The sequence below is a fragment of the Mercenaria mercenaria genome, chromosome 2, assembly GCF_021730395.1.
Source record: "Mercenaria mercenaria strain notata chromosome 2, MADL_Memer_1, whole genome shotgun sequence".
Lineage (NCBI taxonomy): Eukaryota > Metazoa > Mollusca > Bivalvia > Venerida > Veneridae > Mercenaria > Mercenaria mercenaria.
Genome location: NC_069362.1, coordinates 16,989,631 through 16,996,245, shown reverse-complemented (window position 1 = coordinate 16,996,245; position 6,615 = coordinate 16,989,631). Strand labels below are relative to the sequence as shown.

Genomic DNA, 6,615 nt, shown 5'->3' with positions numbered 1-6,615 from the left:
TAAAATTAATTTCGAACAGTAAGTTATGTAGATATATAGATTTTGTACACAGATCAAATTTTCCTTTCTAAATACAAAAAGACAGATTCAAAATCTTTAAAGACTGCAGACATTGACCAGTTTCCATTTTTGTCGTTACTCAGAATTCTGTATTAAATTTTTTATACACGTATTTCCGTTGTTATGATTTATTCCTTCATTTTTTTTCGGAAAATGCTAGCTCGTCTTAGGTTGCACAAAAATAATGTTTACGATCTTTGAAATTTGTATTTAAAGACAAATGTTCAGTATTAATAAAACAATGTTAAAGCCGAAACAAAAAATATTCATAGTTTACTTCTTATTAGTCCAACAAATTTGACGCGATCCTAGGAAATACCGAGTTATTTTTCTTCTGATTAATATATCCACTCGATTTGACCGTCGAATTATTTTGACTAACTTTTTTATTGACTCAGCCGCTGCGTAAACACAATAACAATACGATTTTTTTTCAACGGATTGCTGATATTTAAGTGAAATTATTAAATTACTGCAGAATTACAACGAGAGTGAGATACCGTTAGGTTTAAATTAGGCTGTGTTAACATTACATCAATTTGATACTGACCAATTTACTTTACCCTTTTTCTTCACTGAATTTAGATGTATAACCGGCATTTGTCCCGTCTTTAATTCGTCTAATTACTTAAAGAATCGTTTAGCAACAACTACGATTTGAAAAAAAAATGGCGAAGCAAATTTTCTGTATTTCTATAAGACTTCTAGTTTTTGGTTGTCTATGTATTCTATTGCGCAGATCATTATTATTTCCCTACTGGTTTTGACACTGTACCATACTCTACCGCACACTCGTATTGATCGTGTTGTTGATAAACTGCTTACCTCGATAATCTTGAGAAAGCCCCTACATTCTAGTTTAATGTATAATCGATAAAACCGATAACAGCCTAGCGTCAAATAACAGTAAACACATCTGCTTACTTCGCAAAATGAGGTATGCGAGCATTCTTGTATTCCTCCACATAACTCCAATATTAGTAATGAACTATGTTTATTTCTTATATCCTAATAAATGATTCTGTTACAACTAATGCCTATCATTTCTCCACTATACTATAAAATTTACAGGAAGAATGTCAATAATGAAAGTTACAAACAATAGAAAAAAAAACGATATTCATAGGTTTAATTTGTTCATTGACGTTCTGTTTCAATCTTGTTCCCCGTCCCTGTCACTGGCGTGTAAATAGGTCAACACGCTATTTACTATCAGCTACTTCGTGTTGTACATGGATCGTGACCTAGATTGACTATTTAATCAACATTTGCAAAAATATCTCCTAAGTTACTCCGAAAGCCTCCATCTCACATAATGGGCACATTTCTCACAAAATTCCCAAAGAAGAATAATTACACCGTTGTACACATAAATCCTCCACTATTCAATGGTTTAATCACTTCTACATTATGCCGAGTTCAACAGCGTTCGCTTCGCTGCGTTTGTGAAACACTCCCTACTTCTATTGCTTTTCGCGTTTTGTTTACTTTGGGAATCTAGAAACTGGTTGAGATAAACATGTCCTAGGGGGTTTAAATAGCCAACCAATCAGGAGGCGGTATTCGGTCGTACTGATAGACGGCATTGTAATAACAATAATTCATGTGTATTGCGGTATGACTTCAGAGAAAATTCATGATAAAACCGTGTAAAGATTCAGAGTTCTACATAGCGCCGCGGAATATACACATACACGAAAAGCATGTCGGCATATTTTTAGTGAAAATGTAAAATATTATATTGGATATATTTTGTTGTATAAATAGTATATTTTTGTTAAAGGATTTGTAACAAGTGGATAAAATGTATTAATGCGAAAGTATGGATGTAATATGTAAATTTAAATATTTTACCTGTTTAATATAATGATATAACGTAAGCTAATGGAAATTGGAATGTGACAACTGTCGGATGTTAATATTCAACATTTTATGTATACAGAAAAACGTGATTTTGATGTTGATTTTGTCGGATATCGGTTTTAACATAAGTTAAAGTTGGGATATTTTGCTCAGGATTTTCAACCGGTATGTTATGTTTTATCACGTTATAATATTTGCGTTTATCCCTTATTTGTGACTGACGTAAATTGTATGTAAATTTAAATTATTTCTACTTTTATGGATTATAGATAGATATTTTTATATAATAATGAATATTTTGTCAATAATTAATTGAAAATGATGTAGAAATACTAATTTCAGTGAAATTTCCCGTCTACATTTAAGCATAATTTGTAAACATGATGCCACATATTAAACAATCAAATATTCCTTTTTATTAATCGTTTAAGAAATAAATGTTCTTTGAAATAAATAACAGGATGTAAATAATAATTAAGTTAAGTAATTGAGTTAAGTAAATTAAAATATCAAAAGACACTTGGCAGAATAAAAGATAGAAGAAACGTACGCAAAGAAATAAGAAATAAAAACATGAATAACTATGTGTTTCATTAAAAACAGTATAATTATGATTTATAAAAATACGACATTGCGTTTCGAAAATTCAAGAGAAATATAGGGATTGAAACAAAATCAAAAGTACATTTTTATTATTTTATTTCTTAATACTTAAAATGTGAAAGGCAATAAAATTAGAGAAAATAACGTATAGTTTAACTTCATTAAAAAACGCATCCTATTTTATGTTCAGTAAAAACATTTGCGGTTGATGTCATGATGGCCAAAAGAAATGGTCCGAAAATCAGGTGACATTTAAAAAATGAAGAATATGTAGGCTGTAAAGTTTTGTGATATCTAAACAAATAAAAATGCATCAAAGAGATACAAGATAAATAAAAGTCTTCCGCTACAAGGCTGGTGTTCAAGTCGTGATAATAGCTTGGAAGTTACAAGGCGCTCGTTTAGAACATCCGGTGAAGGGACTATAGAAGAGAACATAGCTCTTCGGTTGTATTGTGTATGATAAAATAGAATATATACTTAAGTAATTTATATCGATGATAAGGCACTAGATTTTTATACTTATTATGAAAATGTATCTCTACTGAAACAATTAAATTAATATTATACAATACTATTTTGAGTATATTCTTTTGAATATCACCCGGTAAATTTCCAATCGAAACTTTGAATTGTATAAATATTTTAATTTTCAAATTGTGAACACGAGCGACGGAAACGTATAGAATCTTCTTTGGTGGTAGGCGTGTTTTACATATTTCTTGAACTTTTTGTAAACTGCAGTAATAATATGTAGCGAAAAGAACAAATGGAAAAGTTAAAAAAGATGTACCAGTTCTTTAGTGAAAGTACCATTGTATAAAAAATGCGATCTTGTAACACGAAATCAATAAATAGCAATACATAATCATTTTACCAATTAGAATGACATTCGGCGAGTGTGTAACGATATATTTGTGACAACGTTTTTTTTTTTTCTGTTCTCGTGCAAAAACTGGTTGCTGAGAAATACGTACACTTTTAAAAATGCGCAGTTTCGGGAACGTTTTGTAAAATGGTATTACGCAGTTTATCGATTCAGACAACTCTCGTTTTAAAAGACATAGATATGTTTCCTATTTTTATGAACTAATACCTGGCTGAACACACTTCCCTTCTCAGAATACATCCTTATTTTTTTTTCATAAGACGTTATATTCAAACTTACATTTACAAATACAGTTAAAAGGGTACGCGTTGGGATTTAGGCGTTGAGATCTAAATGACATATATTGTTTTGATATTTTATTGAAGATAAAAAAATGAAAATAAAAACAAAATTTAGGACTGCGAGATAAGAAAAAAATACGCGTGACCTGACCTCATTTTCGAACTAGTTGCCAAGAAACAGAGGAATAGTCTTTCAAACATAACACATCTTAAATTCAGTTAGCAACAGCTATGTATATTTGCGTAATTGGTAACACGATGACACCAGAAAGACACCAGTTTCATTTGAAATAATCAGAATCCATTTTATTCTTTATTGAAATCGTATGTCGCCAAAAAAAATACGAACACTATTTGCAAATGAATGAAAACGGGGATACAATAAGATGTAATATAAATGTGCTTGTTTTGTAGTTATTGTTCTAAGATATTATAGATGATAAACGCATGAAGTAAAAGTGTTTCATAATGAGACTGTATAGACATAGATACAAAATATTTTGCTAAAAAGATTTTAATGTTAAATGGGCGAAAAACTAAAACGGTTGGCACCTAGGTAGAAAACATATGTTCTGACGCACCACTCAGTGACTGTTGAAAGAAACTAACATACAAATTAATAGCTTGAATGAAAAAAAATCCGACTACTTTTAACCTGGGCGTGAAGTATGTTTGACGTGGTACTTTTATTTTGCTAAGATAATTATATTGAAAGCATAGAATTTGCATATTTTATTAAAAACAAGTCATTCTATATAACATATCAATCATCGACTCTCCTATGTTTTCGTGAAACAAAGGTTAAAACTCAAAATTACATAAATGCTTCAAAAATCGAAATATGTTTGACGTGGCACTTCTTAAATAAAATGCAAGTAGAACTTGCATATTTTATCCACAAACTAAGTCATTTTATTTTACAAATCAATTGTCGACTCTCGTATGGTTTCATGGAAAAAGGACTGTGCTTATCGTAAAGTATTGCAAACCCTTAGAATGAGTCGTAGTTTAGTTCTGTACCAGGTTCGCATCATTTTTGTGTATTGATTAAGCCAGTAAACCACATTTTGTCTCTTCCCTTCCACGAACTCAACTGATTTTAAATGAGACATCTGTTTTGAAGGACTTGCTCTTAAATTATATTTTATGATATAACGATGTCACCAGTGCTGAATTTGTTTTACAAAAATGGCATTGACTTTAGATTTTTGCAAATGTAATTAATACAAATTAGCCCCGAAGTTGCGACTCTGATCTAAAATAAATGCTTCTATAATCTACCTGTAACAAGATGGTACCAATATTAATGATTCAACAAATATCAGCTGTTACGCACAACCGATCCTTCTTTGTACATTACGTAACATTTGTTTCTTACAGCCATTTGCAATATTTATTTAAATACCCTTACGCGATATCGTGAACAGATACTTGTTATGCCTCTAAAATCACTAGTTGGAAGGTTCATTTGTCTAAGTCACATGTTTGTTTTCCCTATTTATATTTAATGATGAAAAACATCTAATATCGATGTCGTCTGAAAGTTGTACATAATTTACCTTAATTACACACAGAAAGAGTTAAAAGTCTATCAAAGTAGCTCTTAGAAATGTCCAGTGTATTTCTGTGCGATCATACAACCTTTTAGTAATAAGTTTTAATACAAAGCAGTGTAAGTATACATTCGAATAAAATACTATGTTGACAACGTCATGTACTTCTCAGCTAAACCATCTACCGTCAACCACGCACAGACTATACCAGACTGGGGCTATTTCTTCAAACTAAATACATTTACAAACAAAATTTATTGGTTTTACTTTTATAGTCACTTTAAGGTAATGGATGTGATATAATTAAACCGAAAACATGTACCCAGTTTGGGTTCCTATAAAGGTTATTGTTCTAATCATGAATGCAATGTAAACTCCACCGAAAATGCCGAGTAGTTCATAGAATGCGAATAAGTAATTAATTTTCCATTAAAAAGACATTAATCAAATTCCTGTTAATTACACAAAACAAATCCACGGACATGTTTATCATAACTGCCAGTAACGGTATATTCTTTTCACTGTTTCTTAATTTCTTTATATTTTCACCATGATATTATATAAATATTACATGACGCCTTACATTATATAGCCGGTCAATAGCTTGTGCTATTGAACGTTTATAGCTCAACAGTAGGCCTTAATTTTGCAGGACTAAAGTCAAAAACTAGAAGAAAAAAACGAAAATTTCTTTTTGATGTCATGTAATAAAACATTGAATGGCCTTCGGACATTGGGCAATAGTTTTGACTGTTGACCGCCAAGCCATTCAGAAAGTGTAAAAAAATCAGTTTGTCATGCACAAGAGCTGTCCGTATGAACGTCTTGAATTGCGTAAAACATGAAATTGAACGAAATAAATCATGTATAACCGCTGTCATTGTAATATATTTTGGTTGTTTCAGAATACAATGACTTGTATTTGTTCTTAAAATAACTAATTCTTCAGGACAACCACATCTGGTTTAGTAGTTCACAAGTTTTCTATTATGTTTAAATGTTAAATTATACTATTAAAATATGATGACTCTAAATTCGAATGTGGTGTGCAGTTGTTAAATAAATGTGTCCCAAGTTTGTTGTACATAATCGGTTTTTTTTAAATGATATGCTAGGCCGCAGCATGTTTTGCAGGAATTATTCTTAAATATTCATCAAGAAAGTAAGTAAGTATGTAAATAAGAAATTAAGTAAGTGCATAACAAAACATATTAATAATAATCTATTTTAACACAACACCCGACCCAGTCGTCCCACAAGTCACCTAGTATACAAATATACATTATATTACATGAAATTATATTATATACAAATTTAAATCTGCTTAAGATTGTGCATTATAAAGATAGATCTATGAAGTATGAAC

General features: G+C 30.6%; 1 protein-coding gene across 11 annotated transcripts in view; it reads left to right on the top strand.

The window, feature by feature from the left end:
* The first annotated feature begins 1,667 nt into the window (after window positions 1-1,667).
* The window catches only part of LOC123561998 (uncharacterized), a 94,730-nt gene continuing 89,782 nt past the window's right edge, over window positions 1,668-6,615 (top strand). For 7 of the 11 annotated variants that reach the window (XM_053531025.1, XM_053531034.1, XM_053531078.1 and 4 more), the window contains exon 1: window positions 1,682-2,088. The gene's annotated coding sequence lies outside the window, so the exon portion shown is untranslated. Of the gene's footprint in view, window positions 2,089-6,615 lie in introns of all 11 variants that reach the window. The other 4 variants (XM_053531039.1, XM_053531042.1, XM_053531045.1 and 1 more) reach the window with 3 other exon arrangements.